The following is a 23,640-nucleotide window of genomic DNA, read 5'->3' as shown; positions in this document are numbered from 1 at the left end:
GAATTATTCCTAGAAATCAAGAAGGATTAAATATCAATTTCACACTTTTAACACCTTTTCTAAGCTCCCCTCCCCGAAAAAATAACCCCCAGGCAATAGTCCTAAATATGGCCCGACGGGTTATACATCGATCTACCGCCACCAAGGGCGTCATTTATGAGGGAGGGCAGCCGCTCCCTAATGATTTGGAGAAAAATTATTATAAAGCCTATGCCCCTTGACCATGCGGATAGGGACCCCTCTTTCCCCCCTACCCCGACGAATATTCTAGAGCTACACCCCCGACCTCCACCCTCCCTTTGGATCTTTCTTAGAACTAATTGTGTATTTAATCGAAGGCTGAATGACAGTTGGCATGTTTTCGCATTAAAGAGCAACCTTTGAGAGATCTCCTTTCCTCCCTAACTAGCCAAAATATTTTTAAGTTCTAAACAAATCTCATTATCTTAGGTGAATTTTCTGTTGTTTTACTATTTCAAACATTTCCACATAAGGGCTTTAAACTTCTACAATGGTGTTCTATGATTGTTTTGTAGTTAGGGATAGGGAGATGCCTCAAAGGGTGCGTTTTAGTACCAAAATATTTCAACTCTCATTGGGACTTCAGATAACTATAGAATCTAGTTCTAAGGGAGAAACGAGGGAGTGGTGGAGGTAGAAATCGACATATAATCCCCAGGACCGTACCCCAGACTTTTGTTTAGAGGTTATTTTCTTCGGGGGGGGGGGGATTAAAAAAACATAAAAAAGGGAAACTAGAATTAAATCCCTCTTGATTTCTGAGAATACTTCTGGTCTACGCTGTTATTATGGAAGTAAAGGGTAATATTAAACCTCAAAATGAGCAGAATTCATTCCATGTTGAAAGGGGACTTTCCCTTCCTCGTTCCCATATTCACCTTATGGTTGCAGAAACTTCGGAGGGTGCTCATTCGATCAGAAATTGAGAGTTCTAGTCCTTTTGTTAAAGGCAAAAGTGACTGGAGACCAACCAGCCACATGGAGGGCTAGCCACATGGAGGGGGGGGGGGTAAACGCCGGCTCGCCAACAAACTACCCATCGGCTTGACACCTTTTAATCTCCCGTGATTCTAAAAAGAGAGCAGGAAGCTTAGAACTTCGCCAGAAGCTTATGCACATAATCCATTTTTGCATAACTTGATATTTATGGCAAGTTGCGGATAATTTCACCAAAATATTGGGATTGTCAGGAAGCGACAGTAATCGTCATTTCCTTTATTGGTTCACCTTCTCATAATCAGTAGTAAATGCCAACATTAGAGTATGGGGAGATTTAACCACAAAACTGTGGTTTTGGTTTCGGTCTAATAAAGACGTTCATCATTGCATAATTGATAGGTAGCTTATCTGTGTCACCATTGAAAGGTAATCTGTTAGATCTCTTTTAAGATAGAAGTGGGAATACTATGACAAACGAGGATTGATGCACATAGGAATAGGAGGCCACATAATATTTAAAAAGAACAAATGCAGCAATGAATGCAAGACGTAGGTGACGAATTTTCTTAATCAGGGAAACCACTTGACGACCGGAGACACCTCAAAACCATCTTTAAGGAGCAGGGGGATTGAACTCCAACTGAAAATCCGATAAGGATAATGGAGAAGCCGACTGTTTACTATTGTTTTAGCTAAATTCGAATCTAAACTGATCATACTAATAAGCCGAAGAAACGACCTGTGTCGGTATAAACCACAACTCTATTCTATACTCATGTACTTGTTCGTTCGTTAATGGCTAAACTTGCATAATTGAAACAGGGCTGCCAGTCTGAAAAATATTTTTTTGGGGGTCCCGAGAGACTGATACAAGAAGTCAATAAAATAACATAGGTTAATCCGTCCTGGCTAAGGGGCTTTAAAATTTTATTGGAGAGGGGGGCAAGAGAAGTCTTTATCCGGCAAGTCAGGGGACATCGGCTAAATAATAATTCTCTCTCCAGTTTATTTTGGAGAAAGCCCCCCCCCCAAAAAAAAAAAAGACATCACCGTAGAAAGTGGACTGTTTTAGCATTGGATTTATCTGAATTTTCTTAATAAAAAGGTGATTAGTCCCAATATTTTATCCATAAACAATGCTGAATATTTTAAATGCACTGACAGTCCATAGTTGAGCCTCATATTGGACACATATTTTAAGTTTGAACCTAATCTTGGAAAATGCAGCCCAATCTTGGACACAGGCCTTAAATTTAGACCAATGTAAGCCTATCTAAATCACAGACATGCTCAATCTTGGACAAATTTAATTTAAAGCAATTGTTGTGAAGCAGAATAATTTTTTTGATATGCTAGGCTGTCGGAGTAGCTTTATATGTTGAAAACAAGGTTTTTCAAAATTTTAGCCCCGCAATCCCAGCTAGCCTTGTCCTAATTATCAGTTAATGCTAACCATCCAGATTAGACCATCCAGATGCAGTGTCCAAGATTAGACTCTTATTGTCCATGTTTTAAAAGACTTTAAAAAAGATATATGGCTAAGGCATAGACTGACTACTGGGGCTATTATCCCACTTTTTAACACTTAAACATACATTTCATCTCTTGCACGCACCTTAATACTATAGTTCCCCCTTTTCAAAGTAGAAGATTACCCTTAGTTGTGCACTTAATAGTTAATCCATGCCTAAAAATTTCATGGTTAAACAAGGGTTAGAAGCAGTACATAATCTAGGGGAGCGAGGAATATCTAAATTAAACCCGACCCCCCCCCCCCAAAAAAAAAAATCCGACTCATAAATAGTAAGAAAAATACATTTAAAAAAAAAATCTTTGTTGCGTTTTGTAAGTTTTTTCGTAACCCCACCCCCGAATAAAAACCATGGATACGACCTTGACCACTGGTCGAAAATTTTTGTTTTCAGAGTTCCCGAAGAGCTGAAATCAGGCACATACGCAGGAATTTATTTCGGAGGGGGGGGGGGTCAAAAATCTTCGAAACAGCAGATATAAAGTAGCACTTTTTTATAGTAACTAAATAAATGCAAAAAGCACGTATATCGGAAAATACAGATTAACTTTAATCAGTAGTATTGTAGCGGATGGGGGAAGGAGACTGAGGCCTCAAAAGTACGTTTTTTACTCAGGTTATGTTCATAGCGATTCAGAACCAGTGATTAATCTATTATATCCCACTGAAAGGGAAGTTTTAGGGTTAATAGGGCAATATGGGTGCTGTGGAGGTAGTTCTTCTATTGCAAAAACGCCGATTTTAATGAAAAATGATAGTTTCCAAAATTGATCCATTTAAAGCTGTACTTTATCCTGAAAACGCCATTATATCAAGGATAATTCTATTTTGCCGTGGAAAGCAAACTCTTTTTACAAAACAAAATAACAGTACAATCGCTAATTACTTCAAAGAGGGTAAAAAGTTAGACAGAAAATGGGTTAATAATTGGGCAGTGAGTTGATCAGATAATTGTATGCTGTAAAATCCCAAAAAAAGCTTCATACATGCATCTAGATTCTTAAAAAATGTCCTACTTTTGCCAGAAATCCCAAGAAACCATGGGGAAATTAAACATTTCAAAAAATTTCGGGGGGGGGCCGAAGGCCCCCTGCGTACGTGCCAGGCTGAAATAAAAACACGATAAACACAGTACCTTTCAGCACTTAGATTGGATATTTCATCACTTGCATCCAATGCCCTTGACTGTCTCAGTTTTGCCATTTGTACGTGCTTAGCTGCTTCAAGTGCTTCGGGTGAAATACCTTCAAAATGCTCTTTACTTACTGTGTATGTGCCCATTGTATTTCCTGAATCCTAAAAAAAACAGTAAGTGATGATGAATGAAGCTTATGACGTTGGAGGTTGTTTCCCGAGAAAAACGTTGGAGGTAGTTTTTCTGACCTGAAATATGCCGTTGTATTTTTAAATTATGAAGTTTAAACATTGCAGTTGCTGTTGTCGTGCTTTTGCTATCTAGAGGTTGCAAAATTTAATGTATCTGGGTTTTATTTAACTATTATATAGTGTAGTTTATTTTTTGGTACTAGTGTATTATCCAGTGCACACTCAAGAATTTGGATCTACAAATCAGACACTAACCGGTTTATACCTGTCAGTTTAGCTTAGGCTCAGTTGAAAGTCCTTGAAACGTACATTATAGGTATATTTTTATTAGATATTCAATATATAAAAATGATATATTGGTTCGGTTAAATTATGTTAGGTTAGTTTACGTATTTAATATAATCCGTTCCGTGCAGCACCCCTAGCATAATTCTTTGTTGTAGTTTTCATAATTTTGCTACTAAAATTGTATTTTCAACTTATTTTGGTATATGTCACTGTGATTAACCAATTTTCACTTTTCGATTGTGTACTGAATAATACACAAGTACCTATACTTTGTATAAACCGCTTCTATTAGAACTTATTTTCTCCAAATCCACTTTAGGCGAAAAGTGAGTTCAAAATCTGACAATTTTGGAAGTGGTTTTTAGATTACAAGTTTAACGTAACCTCAATGACAATGACGCAAAAGGTTTGTAACAAGACCTCTCATGTTCTAAGAAAATTACAGGAGTTTCCCTGGGGATACCTGATAGAATTTTCTAATGGATATATATAGAAGATTATATATATATATATATATATATATATATATATATATATATATATATATATATATATATATATATATATATAGAAGATTGAAATGAAGTCAATGAAATAAAACAACACAATTTGACTGCTTCAAACTTGCATCTGCTATACAACGCTATACAATACTGCGTTCAATTACTACTCCGATTACTTATCCAACAAGTAGGATTAACTAGACCTCCGTTGCCTGTGGAACGGGAAGTGTTGCAGCAACTGTGCCCTGTTCCTTAGGGCACAGTTGCGGAGCAACACGTGCAACTGTGCCCTACGGGACACAGTTGCTATTTCCGGGAAATCTGAAAGAGATACGGAAATAACGTCTTATAGTTTTCTGCTTAACTTTTGATGGTCTAAACTAGCAAAATATAAAACAAACCAAATTCACCAAAAAATTTAAATTGCCCCGAGGGCATGACAAAACTTCCAAATAGAAAAACCCAAAGAAGGAATTTTATTTCGGAGAAACTATTGTAAGCTCCAGTTTTTAGGAGATCGAGACCTGTCGAACCGCGTTGGAAAAAAAATTCTAGCTGGTCCAGAACAGAAGTTACCTCTAGAACGTCGAAACTTCGGAAATTATTTCTTAGAGAACGAAGCAACTTGGTATATAGAACACTTCACTTCTTCTTGCATACTTTTCATAGCACTACTCGATAAAAATATAAGAAACATCAAAATCGAAAATTTGAGAAAATTCCAAAAAAAGTCGGAACGAGATGGACTTTTCCGGAATTATTTCCGGGAAATCTGTAAGAGCTACGGAATTTTGTGCTCCGGTTCTCGAAGAGACAAATGAAAGTTCTACATGAGTTCAGCATAACTGTATTTCTAACAAGTTTATTTCCGAAGCTAGGGTCGTCTTAACTTGACGCCAAACAAAAAAAACTACGAAAACAGTAGTGTTGCTCCGCAACACAATAATCCATGCGTTTCAAGAGATGCACGCGACGTCAGATGTTAGTCGGCGAACCACCTGGAACGCGCAGGATCACTTGTCCAAGGACTTACACTTGTTAACTCCAGAAAAAACATAATTAACTTTTTTGGTTTTTGTGGCCGTCTTGTCATAACCTGTAGAGCTTGGATAACAGATTCAAATAAACGACAAAAAACTAAAAGCCGACACCTAGCCTACTTTCTCAAAAATCTTAGACAAGCCACTTAACTTCTCCCGTTTTGTGCTGGGGATAGAGGTATTCAGGTTTCATGAAACTGTCACCAGTAGTGTCTGAATTTGTTTTTATACCCCCCCCCAAAAAAAAAATCGTGTCTACAGCCCTGCATAGAGTAAAACGTCTCGCTTGAAGAAACATTTTGATCTGAACCCCCACCCCCCAAAAAAATCTGGATTCTGAATATGCATCTTTTCATGGATGTGGAATGCACAGCGACCTAGCAAAGAGCAAACTCTGGCTCATAGTGATCGAGAGATTAAAAACTATTTTTGAAAAATGTAAGTAAAAAGAGAGAAAAAAAAACATTAAAAAAGACACAAAAACTTGATTCGTTGTCTAATTCAATACCTTAAACCAAGGTAAGTGTTATAGGCAATTTATTTATATGCACATAAAGGGCGGGACGTTTCTTTAAAATTGGATAACGATTCTTTAAATTCACCGCTTATGAAAGCATAGGCGTAGCTAGGACTAACCATGGGTGTATCGGTGATTAAAATCTGCATGGTTAATTATGGGGAGGTTATAACGAAACTATGATTTTTAGTGATCTTATACAGGTCGACGCTATCGTAATATGGGACGTATCGTAAGGGTGTTTGAGAAGTTAGCAGATGGGCTGTCCACAAGGCCACGTTCACGGGTGTACGGTTTTTTTTTCGGGGGTGTACAACAAAAAATTGTTCGGGGGTGTACAACAAAAAACTTTAATAAAGAATCAAAAATTTGTTTATTTGAATTTTTGTCACCTTTTATGAACCGGAGAAAAATTCGAGCGCCATTCAAACTCGGTACCTCCCATCCTAGATACGGCCTTGGCTGCCCAACTATATTGTGTTTTAATTCCATCAGCCATATCCTAATCATAATCACTACATAGTCACTATTTTTCTTTTTATAGGTTCATTTTTGCTATCATGCAATGTAGTTGAGTTTTACAAATGAAACTTTCAGGAACGGGCACAGAGCCTTAATTACCTTTTTGCAGATATTTTGAAGTATCTAGCCCTATTCAGTCGCACAAATTCACAAAATGTAAGGGGTGGGGGAATTTTTCAAAATATCAGGAAGGGGACAATTTTTTTTGAGTTTTCTAGTGGAAACACACAAAAATCACTGAAAATACCCTTCAAAGCGATTTTTCAATGTCTGGGGGGTATATAGAAGCAAATATCCTTTCCATTCCAATTTGACATCCTGAGTCTACTACCTTCCCCTCTAAGGGGCAATGACCTTTGATGATCTTATATAATGTGAGACTTAAAGCATCAAAGAGAAATTTTCAGAAGTACACCTAAAAAATAAACGTGGCTCAAAGAAACGACCCGCTGAACAACAAGGACTTTTTATTATTATTATTTTTACACGGGTAGCGCCGATGCGTCCTATTTTTTACTTTTTTTTCTATACGGCTAGCAGAGCACTGGAACAGCATAGAAGAGCTTTCTAAGGGCTCATTTTAAAGGAAAGCGCTATATCTACGTGCTTTTGGACATATTAACGTAACATTATATAAAGTATCCAAACCCGCGTGTAAAAAAACCTAGATACGATACAAAACTACTTACAACCCTTCAAAACTATTGAGTCAGGTTTTTTTTTTTTAAGCTAAAACAACCACGAGATTAATCCTCTGTTTACTGTCTCTAGGTATAATCCTCCGGTAATAACTCCCTACAAGAGGCAGAAATCAAGGTTCTTCTGCGACAAATTTGGCCAAAAAAAAAAAAAACACTTAACAACTTTTTTTTGCTTAATCTTTCGTAGCTGGAAGTAAACCATTAACTGAGATGAAAATGACTGTTCTTGAAAACAATGACACAATCACAGGACTGCCAAAAATCGTGGAACGTAAAAATACTTGCTCATTCACCGACATATGCGAAACACCCGGTGTGAAGCGCAGAGGAAGAGAGGCGTGGGCGATAATGAAATATTAAATGGGAAACAAAATAGAGATAAAAAAAAAATCTCCTTCGCTTACTTATCATTACCATTATATTTTTAACAAGCGCTGGACTTTTACAAATCCATCTTAAAAATCTTAATTATTAACTTAAAACAAATAAAAATAAATTCAATTCAGTAACAATCATCCGTCAAATTTTTATTAATCATGGAGACATTTACTTCAAGGAACATTCTAAAAAACTTTCAAGGGAGAAGGGGGCCGAAGTTTGAAAATATTTTTACCAGATTATAACTGTTTTTCTTTTCAAAATTTTACAAAATGTTCATTTTTGTAAACATTTATTTTCAAGCTTCTAAACTGGAGGCTAAACACCCGGTCTACCGGTGTCTTGCACCTCAGGCGGTATTTTGAAAATTTATTGAGGGGGAAAGGCAAAGCCAAGAAAAAAAGGCAAAATATATTTTTCTTTTTTAAAATGTTATAAAAAGTTCAATTTTGTAAACTTTACATCTTCTACATAGAGGATAAAACACCATATCTAAAAGCGCGGGGTTGCCCTTGGTTATAAAAGTGAAGTAGGTAGGAGGGTAAAGGGATAAACTCGTTCTTGGGAGCAGCATCTTCAGGGGGTGTCATTTAAATAATATACCGATACAATCACAAGGATTTCACGTTATAATTTTTCATAAAAGTTAGGCCCACTTACGTTGTTAAGGCGGGCAGGCCAAAAAACTGACATTAATTCCAGGGACTGAAACACCTACCTGCACATGTGGGTTGGGATTAACTCTCAGTTAATTGAATTGCACAATTGTAACGAGGATACAGAGACTTGCAGACATGGATAATTATTATTATTATATTATTTTATGGATGATTATTATAGACATGGATAATTATTATTATAACAAATTTGGCATGCAGACCCGCTATACTTTACCCCGATCCCCGTAACTCGCAAATTTATAGACCAAATTTGTTTCTAAAGTAGTATATTTATATTTTTATCATACTTTGAGCGTCAGGATTGAGCGTCAGGAAAACACATTAGAAGAATATTAGGTAGGGGGTATATCATACAAGTACCCTAGATTTATTTTTATTATGCTTGGTAGGAAATCTTAATTGGATATTAGCCACAACGGTTAAGATACAAAATTTTTTTTTCGTATTCGAGAGTTTAACACATTTTAAAAGCAGGAACGAAAACTGGGGTGGAGGGGACAACAGTCCCTTCAATTTTTGGCAAATAAATTATCCTGTATTTTCATCGGAAAACACTCTTTTCTGCATTTTCGTTGAAATAAATCGAAATAACAACAGAACTACCCGCCCCTCTTTATTTTTAAAAATACATTCGCCAGCCCACATTACCATAAAGTAACGCTCCTGTCTAACAGTAAAATAGTTATTTTTCTGTTTCGTAGGAAATAAATTTATGAAGAGTTTTACGGATTATCAGCCCTCACCAACAAGAGCGTATCAAAGATTTTTGTTCGGGGCGGGGGGATACAAAACACTTTAAAAACGCATCAAGTAATTTTTTATATGCATTTTGTTACATTTTTACGATTCGGAAAACACACAAGCATCCTAAGGAAAAAAAGAAAAAAAAAGTTGCAAAATTTTAAGTACAATTACTCACTACGCAATTTGGGTTGCACAATGATGCAATATGTTGTCATTGATGTGGTTTTTGCGAGTCTTCGGAAGTACCAGTTCGTGATTTACGATGGTTCATTGATTATCTTGGATATCAGGAAACGATTGTACCCAATAGATGAGAAATAGCCAATGTTTTGCATAATAAAGGCAAACACAGAAATATTTGCACAGTAAAAACAAGCAGAGAAGATCTACGCCAAAGTTTAAATGCAGTTTTAAGCTAAAGTTTTGGCACACTATACATATTGAATGGGTCTAGGCGTCCCCCCGAGAAATTCCCCCGTATTCCCCAAGATGATTCCAGATGTTCATTAGAAGGGAAATTGAAATTTCTTTCCACCTTTTAAGTCAGAGGCAATGTTATAGCGCTATGCTATAATGCTATACCACCACCCCACTGTTTTCCCTCAAACACATCAGATCAGAATTTTGAGATAGCCATTTTATTCAAAATAGTCCAAAGGTCGCATTCCATGCCTCTGGGTTTGACAACTCCCCTTCCAGTCCCTGGGCAAGAACTGTAAGCTATGCAAGTGGCCCATTGTTAGGATATAAGGTTTTTGTGGGAAGAGTGGTCGCATAGACTCTGGAGGGGGGCTCATTCGATTGGAAAATGAAAAGTTGTAGCGCTCTTTTGAAGATCTGGCCCTTTTTCGACCAGTTGCTATTGAATGAGTTGTTATCGACTACAACATTTTAAAAAAAAAGTCTCGCATTCCAGTTCAATGGCCCTTGTGTTTCAGCAGTCGTTTTTTAAAGAATCGTGAAAAAAAAATCCAACTTTAGCATACAAACTGAGGTTTTGAGGAGGGGGTAGCCATCCCAAACATACGGGATAATTTCTGTTTGTTTTAAGTTTTGCTTAACTTAGCAGAAAATAAGGAATCCAACGGTAGTATTTTATTTGTATATCATGGTTCAAAAAATTCGTGAATATATATAATTTGGGCTATCATTAGATTTGAGCTAAATTAAGTGAAGTGCTTTTAGGAATTATATACCCAAGTTACTGTCTTAGAATTCTTTACGGTAGTTTTCAGAATCATATTGTATTTCCTTCTAGATTGACCAACAAATAAAATGAAACTGATTACCCGCTCTTTACGCTAAAGTTTTACTCTTTCTCTTAACTCTACATTTTGAAACAGTAAAAAACTTTAGCGTAAACAGCGGGGCGTTGAGAAGGAAAAACCCCTTTCATATACGGAGTAATTTCTGTTCGTTTTAAGTTTTAATATCGCTCCTTACTTTCATTTAAAAAACTTTTTTTTTTATTTAATTTCTGAACGTTTTTGAATCAATGCATGTTTTGATTTTGGCTCTCCGCGGAGGAATGATTAAAACGAAATTTGTATATTTATTTTTTTTGGCTAAATGGCTTTCTCATAATTTTGATCGAATGATTTTGAGAAAAAAAGAGCGGGGGAGGAAGCCTAGTTGCCCTCCGATGTTTGGTTAATTAAAAAGGCAACTAGAACTTTTAATTTTTTACGAATCTTTTTATAAGCAAAAGATATACGTAACTTATAAATTAGCTTACGTAAAGAACTTTTGTATTCTCATGTTTTTATTACATATATGAGGGGGTTCGCCCCCTCGTCTGTACCTCGCTCTTTACACTAAAGCTTAAATTTTGTCCCAATTCATTAAGAATGACCCCTGAATCACAAAAGCCGCAGAATAAATAGTTGAAATTACTAAAAATACTTTAGCGTAAAGAGCGAGGTATTAGGAGGAGGTGAGCCCTTCATATGGGTAATAAGTTCTGTTCATTTTAAGTTTTAATGCTGCTGCTTACTTCCAGCTGAAAAAAAAAAACTTTTTCATATTTATTTTTCATTGTTTTTTTTTTAAGTAATACTAGTAAATCCTGCGCTCCCTTCATGGAAATTTTATTCCCCCATGACAAATTCCTCGATGAAAAGTTCCCCCAGCATATCCCCCTCTTCTCAACCCCTGCCTCCAACCAAAAAATCCTCCTGAAAACGCCTGTACACTTCCCAATAACCATTACTATATGTAAGCACGGGTCAAAGTTTTGAACTTGTAACCCCTCCCACGGGGACTGTGGGGGAGTAAAACGTAATTTCTGTACCTTTCAATTACGTTGAACTAAATGGCTATCTCAAAGTTTTGATTGGATGTGTTTGGGGAAATGGTGGGTAAGGAAGGGGGAATAGTTACCCTCAAATCACTTTTGACTATTAACAAGGACACTTGCGCTTTCAATTTCCAATCGAATGAGGTCTTTTCGAAAGCTTCTACGACAACAAATGACCATTTTAAAATCTATATAACTTGCATTTCGGGAAAATACGAGGTGTGTGTGTGGGGACAGGGTATCCACCCTTCGATCACTCTAAATCTTAAAAAGGGTACTAGAACTTCTGATTACTAATCCAATCAGCTTCCTCCGAAGTTTATACTATCAGCATTTATATATATACCTTACATGCCCCGAGGGCACAACTTACAACCCTTGCCCTGAGGGCTGTGGGGGTTATCGTCCTCAAAGACATATTTCCCGGCCTTTCAATTACATAAAACAGAGGTTTCTATCTCCAAATTTTGATAGAATGTATTTGGGGAAATGCTGGCGTGGGAGGAGGGGTTAATTGTCATTCAATCACTTTCGAATATTAAAAAGGGCCCTAGCCCTTTTAACTTGTGATCGAATGAGCTCTTTTCGAAGTTAATACGACAACAAATGGCCATCTCAAAATTTCTATTACATGGCTTTTGGTAAAATATGAGGTGGGGTGATATCCACCCTCCGATCACTCTGAATCTTAAAGAGGGCACTAGAACTTCTTATTACCAATCCAATGAGCCTCTGAAGTTTATACGGTCATCCTTTCTATGTATACCAAGCACTGAATCCGACCCCCTAACTCCCCCAAAGAGAGTGGATCCAGTCCGGTTACGTCAATCACGAATCTACGACATTTATAAGTGTTTTCCAAGATTTCTTATTTCCCGCTACAACTCCCCCCCCCCCCAATCTCAACAGATCTGATTGGGATTTGAAATAAGAGCTCTGAGACATAAGTTCCTTCTAAATATTATATTTCGTTAAGTTAACGTTTCTTACGTTAAAAAATACCTCAATTTCTCTAATTTTTTCCAAATTAAAAAACCCGCAGCTCCCCCAAAGAGAACAAATCTGTTCCAATTATGTGAATCACCAATCTATAGCTTGGGCTTATTCTTCCCATCAAGTTTCATCCCGATCTCTCCATTCTAAGCGTTTTCCAAGATCTCCGGTTTCCACCTCCAACTCCCCCCAGTGTCACTGGATCTAGTCGGGATTTAAAATGAGAGTTCTAAAGCACAAGATCCTTCTAAATGTCAAATTTCACTAAGATGTGATCAACCGTTGGTAAGTTACAAATACCTCATTTTTTTTCATTTTTCCTGATTACCCCCCCCCCCCCCCAACTCCACCAAAGAGTGCGGATACGATCCGGTTATGTCGGTCACTTATCTTGGACTTGTGCTTATTCTTCCCACCAAGTTTCATCCTGAACTCTCCGCTTTAAACGTTTTCCAAGATTTCTGCCTCCCCCCAATGACAATGGATCCGGTTGGGACTTAAATAAGAGATCTGAGTTACACGGTCCTTCTAAATGTGAAATTTCATAAGGATTCGGTCATTTCTTCGAAAGTCAAAAATATCACATTTTTCAATGTTTTAGAATTTACCCTTCCCCCTCAACTCCCCCAAAAAGAACGGATCCGTTCCGGTTATGTCAATCACGTATCTAGGATTTGTGCTTATTTTCCCCACCAGGTTTCATCCTGATCCTTCCACTCTAAGCGTTTTTCAAAATTTTAGGTTGCCCCCCCCCAACTGCCCCTAATGTCATTGGATCCGGTCGGGATTGAAAATAAGAGCTCTGAGACACGATTTCCTTCCAAACATCCAATTTCATTAAGTTCTGATTACTCCTTCGTAAGTTAAAAATACCTCATTTTTTCAAATTTTTCAGAATTAACAACCCCCCACCCCACTCCCCCAAAGAGAGCGGATCCGTTCCGGTTATGCCAATTGTGTATCTAGGACTTGTGATTATTTTTCCCACCAAGTTTCATCCCGATCCCTCGGCTCTAAGCGTTTTCCAAAATTTTAGGCTCCCTTCCCCAATTCCCCCGAATGTAACCGGATACGGTCGTGATTTGAAATAAGAGCTCTGAGACACGATATCCTTCGAAGCATCAAATTTCATTAAGATCCCATCACCCATTCGTAAGTTAAAAAATACTTCATTTTTTCCAAATTAACCGGCCCCCACTCCTCCCCAGATAGTCGAATCGTGAAAAGAACAATTTCTAATTTAATCGGGTCTGCTTCCTGATACCCCTGCCATATTTCATCGTCCTAGCTTACCTGGAAGTGCCTGAAGTACCAAAACCGAGACAGACAGACCGACAGAATTTGCGATCGCTATATGTTACTTGGTTAATACCAAGCGCCATAAAAAACGTCAAAAACTAAAACCTTGATGCGTCTTGGAATTGGGCTATCCTAAGAATTTTCTGGCTCCAATTTTACCAAACGCAGATAACTTCGAAGACCACACTGCCTTTCCATGACGAAAGTAAAACAGTTCAAAATAGGAATGATACCTTTTTATTGACAGTGAATAGATATAAAATTATTTAACTGGATATTTCGAACACATATACAGTGTTCATCATCAGCAGTAAAACTAAAAGACGAATAAAAATAAACAAAATTTATACCTAATAAACTAATTACATATAGTTTATTGCTATTATTTTTTTCAATGCAATAGCCAAGGCAAATCTCTTTGACCTTTTCGGTTCCGGTTCATTAGAATTATCTGACATATTACGTGGACAGAGGTCATAGATCTTAGGTGAGGTGATATTTACTTTATTTGACCTCAGTAAATTATCATAAATTGAGTTCAATCCAAATTCACCTGTATCTCAGTTTATGGAATTATTCTTGAATAAAGTTTTTTTTAATTTCGATTGTTTCCCTGAAAGTTTGTTTTAAACCTTGGTCCCTAGAAATCAAAGAAACATTTTCAAACAAAATAAAATGATTTGGAAAATTAAAGATATGCTCCGAGAGGGTCGACGTGAAATCTTGCGTGTATCTTGCGAGAGGGCCGAACTCAATTTATGATAATTTACTGAGGTCAAATAAAGTAAATATCACTTCACCTAAGAGCTATGACCTCTGTCCACGTAATACGTCAGTTAAATCTAATGAACCGGAACCGAAAAGGTCAAAGAGATTTGCCTCGGCTGTTGCATTGAAAAACATAAGAGCAATAAACTATATGTAATTAGTTTATTAGGTATAAATTTTGTTTATTTTTATTCATGTCTTTTAGTTTTACTGCTGATGATGAACACTGTATATGCGTTCGAAATATCCAGTTAAATAATTTTATATCTATTCACTGTCAATAAAAAGGTATCATCCCTATTTTGAACTGTTTTACTTAATTTTACCAAAAAAAGAAATTTCCTTACAGCCCCCCTCTTACACGGCATTATTTCAGTTAGTTTTAAGCGTTAATGTTGCTCCCTGTTTTTAATGGGGGGAAAATTATGTTTTCATTTAAATTTCGACTACTTTGGCGTTTTCATTTAGCGCTCGTAAAGCCTTGCCCAGACATTATAGTGTAGTGTCTTTGAGTGTAGGGGGCTTGACGAAAATAAGTGACTTGTAGGCTTTTAAAGAGGCAAAATTGTTGAAATCAAGGTCATATACGGATTTGAATTCCCCTGATTCTAAGGGCCCTAAGTGTTCCTTGTTACATTATCCACTACAAAACCCCCATTCCCAAAATTCAGAGAACTTTTACCTCTTTTGACTCATCCTCATTCGGTGATTATCGTTCAGGGGCATCATTTAGTTCGTAGTATGACATTCCTATTTCAAAACACATTAAGCACATGTTTCAAAACATATAATGTTTCGTACCTGGTGATTGGTTTCCAGTAAAATTCCTTTATAAGTGTTTTCTTTTTGTTTGTTTTTTCGCTAGATCACGCGTTGTAGAAATTTTTTAAAATGACGGTTTGTCTCACGTCTCACTTAAACTTATGCACCAATTTTCATTCTGAATTACAGGAGGAACAAAAGTTGAGTCTTAGGCCGTGTATACCATCCAATAGCTCTCTCCCCCAGGTTCAGGTATATACAAATTGTGTACCACTTTCAATTCATGATCAAGCGGGGAGTATTTAAAGAATGGTTCAATAGCTCAAAAGGTTTCCAATGATTCAAAACTGTCTTATTTAAGGAGTGGCTCAACATTCTACAGTCAAGAACATTCAATAATACAAGTTGCTTTTTAGGCATAAGTCAGGTTAGATTTGAGCCAAAGCACGTTGAAAACCTTTTTTTTTTGGGGGGGGGGGCTATATTTTAATGAATAGAACACGGCATCGAGAACAAAGATTATCTTAAATAAACGAACGTAGGATTTATTTCGGTGGAGGGGTGGCTAAACTTAAGGAATGTCCCCAAAATAGGTCGTTTATATGCAAAACAAGAGCTCATATGGCACTTGTGAAGAGGTCGGAAGAGCCAAGAGCTCATATGGTAAGAACTCTAGCAAAATTCCATGAAACAATAGATTGATTTAAAAGAAAAATCAGAGGCTGAATGCTGGTCGGGATTTAAAATAAGAGCTCTGAGTCACGAGATCCTTCTAAATATCAAAACTCATTTAGATCCGATCACCCACTCGTAACTTAAAAATACCTCAATTTTTTCTAGTTTTTCCTCTCCCTTCAGCCCCTCCCCAGATGGTCGAATAGGGAAAAACGACTTTATCAAGTCAATGTGTGCAGCTCCCTGACCTACCTACAAATTTCCATCGTCCTAGCACGTCCAGAAGCACCAAACTCGCCAAAGCACTGAACCCCAACCCCTAACTCCCCCAAAAAGAGAGGATCCAGTCCGGTTATGTCAATCACGTATCTACGATATTTGCTTATTGTACCCACCAAGTTTCATCCCAATCTCTCCACTCTAAGCGTTTTCCAAGATTTCCGGTTTCCCCCTCCAACTCCCCCCAATGACAACAGATCCGGTCGGGATCTGAAATAAGACCTCTGAGACATGAATTCCTTCTAAATATCGAAATTCATTAAGATCCAGACACCCGTTCTTAATGTAAAAATACCTCAATTTATCTAATATTTCCAAATTAACAACCCCCAGCTCCCCTAAAGAGAACGGGTCCGTTCCAATTATGTAAATCACGTATTTATAACTTGTGCTTAATATTCCCATCAAGTTTCATCAAGATCTCTCCACTCTAATCGTTCTCCAAGGTATCTGGTTTCCAAGATTTCTGTTTCCCCCCTCCAACCCTCTATGTCCCCGGATCCAATTCGAATTGAAAATGGAGCATCTGAAACATAAGATTCTTCTATATATAAAGTTTCATTAAGATCCAATCACCCATTCGCAAGATACCTTTCGCGTTTTCCAAGAATTCCGGTTTCCCCCTCCAACTCTCCCCAATGTCACCATATCTAGTCGGGATTTAAAATGAGAGTTCTAAAGCACAAGATCCTCCTAGATATCAAATTTCACTAAGATCTGACCACCCGTTCGTAAGTTACAAACAACTCATTTTTTCTAATTTTTCCGAATTGCTCCCCCCTTCCCCCAGCTCCACCAAGAGACCGGATCTGGTTATGTCAGTCACGTTATGTCAGTCACGTATCTTGGACTGGCACTTATTCTTCTCACCAAGTTTCATCCTCATCTCTCCGCTTTAAGCGTTTTCAAAGATTTCTGGTCCCCCTCCCCCAATGAAACTGAATCCAGTCGGGATTTAAAATAAGATTTTGAGTTAAGAGGTCCTTCTAAGTATGAAATTTCGTTAAGATCCGATCACTCCTTCGCAAGTTAAAAATACCTCATTTTTTCAAATTTTCAGAATCAACCCTCCCCCACCAACTCCCCCAAATAAAGAGGATCAGTTCCGGTTATGTCAATCGCATATCTAGGACTTGTGCTTATTTTCCCCACCAAGTTTCATCCCGATCCCTCCACTCTAAACATTTTCCAAGATTTTAGGTTCCCCCCCCCCCCCCAATATCACCAGATCCAGTCAGAGTTTAAAATAAGAGCTCTGAGACACGATATCCTTCCAAAAATCAAATTTCATTCAGATTTGACCGCTCCTTCGTAAGTTAAAAATACCTCAATTTTTCTAATTTTCAAGAATTAACCCTCCCCCCTAACTCCCCCAAAAAGAGCGGATCCATTCCAGCTATGTCAATTACGTATCTAGGAATTGTGCTTATTTTCCCCACCAAGTTTCGTCCCGATCCCTCCACACTAAGCGTTTTCCAAGATTTTAGGTTCTCCCCCCAGCTCCCCCCAATGTCAACGGACACGGTCGGGATTTAAAATAAGAACTTTGAGACACGATATCCTTGCAAACATCAAATTTTATTCAGATCCTATCACTCCTTCGTAAGTTAAAAATACCTCATTTTTTCTAAATTTTCAGAATTAACCCTCCCCCCAACTCTCCCAAAGTGAGCGGATCCATTCCGGCTATGTCAATCAAGTATCTAGGACTTGTGCTTATTTTTCCCACCTAGCTTCATCCCGATCCCTCCACTCTAAGCGTTTTCCAAGATTTTAGGTTCCCCCCCCATCTCCCCCCAATGTCACGGGATCCGATCTGGATATAAAATAAGAGCTCTGATAAACGATATCCTTCCAAAAATCAAATTTCATTAGATCCCATCACCCGTTTGTACGTTATAAATACTTCATTTTTTTCTATTTTTTCCGAATATACCGGCCGCTCACTCCCCCCAAATGGTCAAATTGGGAAAACGACTATTTCTACTTTAATTTGGTCCGGTCCCTGATACGCCTGCCAAATTCCATCTTCCTAGCTTACCTGGAAGCGCCTAAAGTAGCAAAACCGGAACAGACAGACCGACTGAATTTGCGATTGCTTTATGTCACTTGGTAGATACCAAGTACCATAAAAAAAAAAAAATTGGGAAAGATCTTAGAGTTTTTAAGGTATCAGGGGAAAATGGACCCATGAGACCCCAATCCTAGATGAGTGGCTGCAAAGCGTAATTTTCCCTTAAAAATATATGCGTGAAGCCTACCATCTGAAGCTAGATTTTACACAAGATAATATAGAAATATGCCCTCAAAATTCACTTTCTCTTCTTGTTAGGGGATTAAAAGGGATGAAATGATTATTTACTAGGTCAAGGCTTATTTTTATGGAGTGTTCAAGTCTGGACTCAAAATCTAGAGCTCAACAACTCTAGATTCAATACAGACTCTTTTCAAAGCATAAAAGTCGAACATACCGTAAGAACTGGGGTTCCTTTTCCTAACTTTTTCTTTCCGAATGTTCCAAATTTGAAGGAGTCATTTTGATCTTCAGATTTTCTCTTTTTAATAGGTGCCATGGTTCTGTAGAAATAAGACTGAATATCAGGCCAATGATAAAAACAAAATGTCGAAGAATTTAGAGCCAAAGACCAAAGAAAGAAGAACCAAAGAAAGTAGGAGTTATTTCTGACCAGAATTTACCAAATTAAACAAAAGCACATTCTAAATCAATATCGGTATTTAAATAAATAATTATTCTTTAATTGAATTTATCAAGTTTATTAATTACTAGCTTACCCGTCGCTTAATGCGACGATCTTCAAAGAAAGGAAATTCAAGGAAAATTCCCTGCTGTTCAAAACTCCCCCTCCAAGAAAAACTCCCGCTGGGAGATTCCTCCCAAAATATTTCCTCCCTCCCTGCGGATTAATAACGGTCCATTTTTTTAATTTAAAAAGTATTTGAAAATTTAAATTATTATTATCCTTTCACCGTTGCTTCGGCACTGCCTCTTTCAATTTAATGTTCGTTATTTAGGGTTGTTTTGCTTTTATTTTGTCGTTAGGACATTTAACCGTGAGTTTTTTACTCTTTGTTTACTCCTGAGCACTGATGACCGTCGAATAGAGGTCTCGACCGAAATATCTGCATATTTATCTCTATTTTTTTTTCACCGGCTAGAATTAACCTTGTTTTTCTTTTTTAGAATTCTTTTATTTTTCATTTTGTCATGCATAGCCATCCGTTAATGAGGAACGTGCACAGCTGTATTGGGCTCAAGCGCCTTCGTGCTGCAGCGAGTTGTTAATAGTAGTTGTTGTTTTGTATGCCCATTTGTGAATAAAATAAACAAATTCTTTAACAAAAAAAATTATAACGCATTTTAACAGAATACAACATCTTCAACAAAGCTCATAGCGAAGAAAATTACCCCCCCCCCCCAAAAAAAAAAAAAACATTCCCTCTAGGTTCTCTGAGAAGTAAAACAATGAAACATCGATGCTATTTTACCGTAGTTTACTTAATGCAAGACATGCCTTAGCCATTTCGGTTTCTTTTTGGAGAATATGTGTGTTTCATTGAGTAAATATTACTTTAAAAAATTAAGTTAATATTGGTTCAACATACAACAATTTTTACTCTATCAGTACCAGATAAGCTAAGTTGGCAAAACAAGAACGAGAAAATTCGTGGGAAAATCCAAACTGGATGTAATTCCAATGCTGTTCCAAAAATAGAATTGAAACTCTAAAGTTTGAAGATTGAATTGATATAAGTTATAGATGTATAAATGAAAAAAGTCAGCGAATCGAGGAGAACAAGGTAGAAGATTTTAGAAATAAGTTAGAGAAGTTAGAAAACACGTTAGAAGATTAGATAGAAATCAAGTTAGAAGATCAAGTTATTTACCCAATTTGATTTGGGCCTCTCGTTTTTACTTATATCCATAGATCCTCAAAAAAAATTAGTTCCTAATTTTCAGTCCATTTTGAAAGCAAGGTTTCTAAAAAAAATTACATTTCTTATTTTCCACTTACTTGTCTTCCAATTTTATTCCTTAATCACATGTAGAAAATAAAGGAATGATCTATAAGGACCTCATAGTCTTTCACCAGCTATTAAAACAATAAATTTTAGTAGGTTATGCAATTTCAATTCTCTGAAAATCTCAAGTAAACCTCGTTTTCACTTAAGAGTTAGTTTTACCAGAACTACTAAGACGAATCTCCCACAATCCGTTGGCGTGGGTTTATACTTCATTTTCCTTGATAGCAAAAGAAAGTGCCCTTGATTTTTAAAAAAAGGTAAGACACATCAAGTGAATGATGATATATAAGATGTGCGAGTCAGTGGCAATTTGTCGTTGACTGGTGATCGTAAGAGGAACAAAAAGTTTAATATTGTTTTTACTAGTCCTCAATTATTCAATTGCCAGGATAACAGAGCTATTAACATACTGTTTTTGGATGTGAAGTTATGCTACAGTAGCTCTTGCTGCAGCGGCGTTGATTCACTGTTGTAGCAATATGTCCTTCATTGGCGATTGTATGAGGAACAAGAAGTTTGATATTGTTTTTTCCAGCCCTCAATTTTTCAATTGCCAGGACAAAAAAACTATTAACCTACTGTTTTTGGACGTGAAGTTGTGCTACAATAGCTCTTGCTGCAGCGGCGTTGATTCACTGTTGTGGCAATATGTCCTTCATTGGCGATTGTAAGAGGAACAAAAAGTTTAATATTGTTTTTACTAGTCCTCAATTATTCAATTGACAGGACAACAGAGCTATTAACATACTGTTTTTGGATCTGAAGTTATGCTACAGTAGCTCTTGCTGCAGCGGCGTTGATTCACTGTCGTGGCAATATGTCCTTCATTGGCGATTGCAAGAGGAACAAAAAGTTTAATATTGTTTTTACTAGTCCTCAATTATTCAATTGACAGGACAACAGAGCTATTAACATACTGTTTTTAGATGTGAAGTTATGCTACAGTAGCTCTTGCTGCAACGGCTTTGATTCACTGTTGTGGCAATATGTCCTTCATTGGCGATTGTAAGAGGAACAAAAAGTTTAATATTGTTTTTACTAGTCCTCAATTATTCAATTGCCAGGACAACAGAGCTATTAACATACTGTTTTTGGATGTGAAGTTATGCTACAGTAGCTCTTGCTGCAGCGGTGTCGATTCACTGTTGTGGCAATATGTCCTTCATTGGCGATTGTAAGAGGAACAAAAAGTTTAATATTGTTTTTACTAGTCCTCAATTATTCAATTGCCAGGACAACAGAGCTATTAACATACTGTTTTTGGATGTGAAGTTATGCTACAGTAGCTCTTGCTGTAGCGGCGTGGATCCACTGCTGTGGCAATATGTCCTTCATTGGCGATTGTATGAGGAACAAGAAGTTTGATATTGTTTTTTCTAGCCCTCAATTTTTCAATTGCCAGGACAAAAAAACTATTAACCTACTGTTTTTGGACGTGAAGTTGTGCTACAATAGCTCTTGCCATAGTGGTGTGGATTCACTGCTGTGGCAATATGTCGTTCATTGGTGATTGTATGAGGAACAAGAAGTTTGATATTGTTTTTTCTAGTCCTCAATTTTTCAAATGCCAAGGCAACGGAACTTTTAACCTGCTGTTTTTGGACGCGAAGTAGTGTAACTCTTACTGCAGTGGTGCGGATTCACTGCTGTGAAGAGCTATGTTTGGAACTTTCCAACATCCTGCCTCTAATGCTCACAAACCTAAGTTATTTCATTAAATTTCATAAGGATCATGGCGTATGTATCTTGACTGAGCTAGTGCTCATGCCAGGTGGCTAATACCCCATCAAACCTGAATTGAAACTACTAGAACACGGTTTAATGTTGCAGGTGTAACCTAAGTTTATCCTAATTGTATTTTCTACTCTGAAAGGTGGAATTAATGCAATATTAAGTCATCAATAACTCCAGAGTTCTTAAGAGAATTAAAAGAAAACAAGTTTTCGTGACTGAAAATAAAGAGCAACGTTAAAGCTTAAAACGAACACCCCCGCTGTTTACAGCTGCGCACACTCCTCGATCCAAACCTTACCTCTTCATCCCCTCCCATGAAATTCTGATTTCCTTCAAATTCTTTCTTATCACCTCTCCCCAGCTCATTCAGGGATAAGCTTTTTTTCGTTTGGATACAGATGGATGACCAAAAGCACAATCTTTGGGGACCTGTTGTCCTTTATCCGTATAGCATGCCCAAGCCATCCCATGCAATCATATATATATATATATATATATATATATATATATATATATATATATATATATATATATATATATATATATATATATATATATATATATATATATATATATATATATATATATATATATATATATATATATATATAGTATAGAGAGAGAGAGAGAAGGATTTTATTCATTAAACAGATAATAAACAAAAAATGGTTACTACCTCCCCTGAAAAGCAAAGCTTGTCCAAGGGGTAGATATGGAAAACAAAATACATAAAATAAAAGAACACTGCGCCACCAAGACCAGTAATACCACCACACTCAACTATAAATATAAAAAAAACATCATTACTTTACATTTCCTCTGGAAACTACATATGGTCAAAACCCCCACAATAAATAAAATGAATGAATGAATCAAAACTCATAATCTACAAAAATCTGTTCCTTTATGATTTTTTGAAATATAACGGGTCTCCAATACTCCTTATATAACTCGTCAAACTATTCCATTTCCGTGTACCTCTATATAAAACAGAAAAACATGAACGGGAAGAAATACCTCTAGGCATACTTAAATCAATACTACCCCTTGTATCGTGTGAATGAACAAAAGACCTAACCTATAATAAATCACTAATCCAAACTACAGTAATCCAAAAATAAACCACAATAAAAAAAATTCACGAAGCCTGGCAACTGACAAAACTTTAAAGGTTCAATAAAATTCACGGACAGACTGGTGAGGAGGAATCCCTGCTAAAAGCCTAACTACGTGATTTTGTAGAACTCTTATTGGTTAATAGGATAGATGGAAAAGTGGAGAGCCAAATAATTGAACAATAAAGTATATATGGGAGTATAAGATATATATATATATATATATATATATATATATATATATATATACATATATATATATATATATATATATATATATATATATATATATATATATATATATATATATATATATATATATATATATATATATATATATATATATATACTGCGAGTTGTTACTGCTACTAACAACTAACAACAGTAACAAGCCACCTGAGGCCAGTACAGCTACAGGCGCTCCTCCTCCATCCCAATCTATTTAAAGCCTCCCTCTTTACAAAATCCAAAATAGTTCCCATTTT

General features: G+C 36.7%; 1 long non-coding RNA gene across 1 annotated transcript in view; it reads right to left on the bottom strand.

The window, feature by feature from the left end:
- Positions 1 to 3,598: 3,598 nt before the first annotated feature.
- The window catches only part of LOC136024809 (uncharacterized), a 41,152-nt gene continuing 21,110 nt past the window's right edge, over positions 3,599 to 23,640 (bottom strand). The window contains exons 2-3 of the long non-coding RNA XR_010616928.1: positions 18,734 to 18,839; positions 3,599 to 3,787 (exon numbers count right to left, since the gene is read on the bottom strand). This is a non-coding gene — a long non-coding RNA (uncharacterized LOC136024809). The remainder of the gene's footprint in view (positions 3,788 to 18,733; positions 18,840 to 23,640) is intronic.

This window comes from Artemia franciscana, chromosome 3 (assembly GCF_032884065.1).
Source record: "Artemia franciscana chromosome 3, ASM3288406v1, whole genome shotgun sequence".
Taxonomy (NCBI): Eukaryota; Metazoa; Arthropoda; class Branchiopoda; order Anostraca; family Artemiidae; genus Artemia; species Artemia franciscana.
Note: the sequence above shows the minus strand (reverse complement) of the source record. Positions and strands in the feature narration are given on the sequence as shown.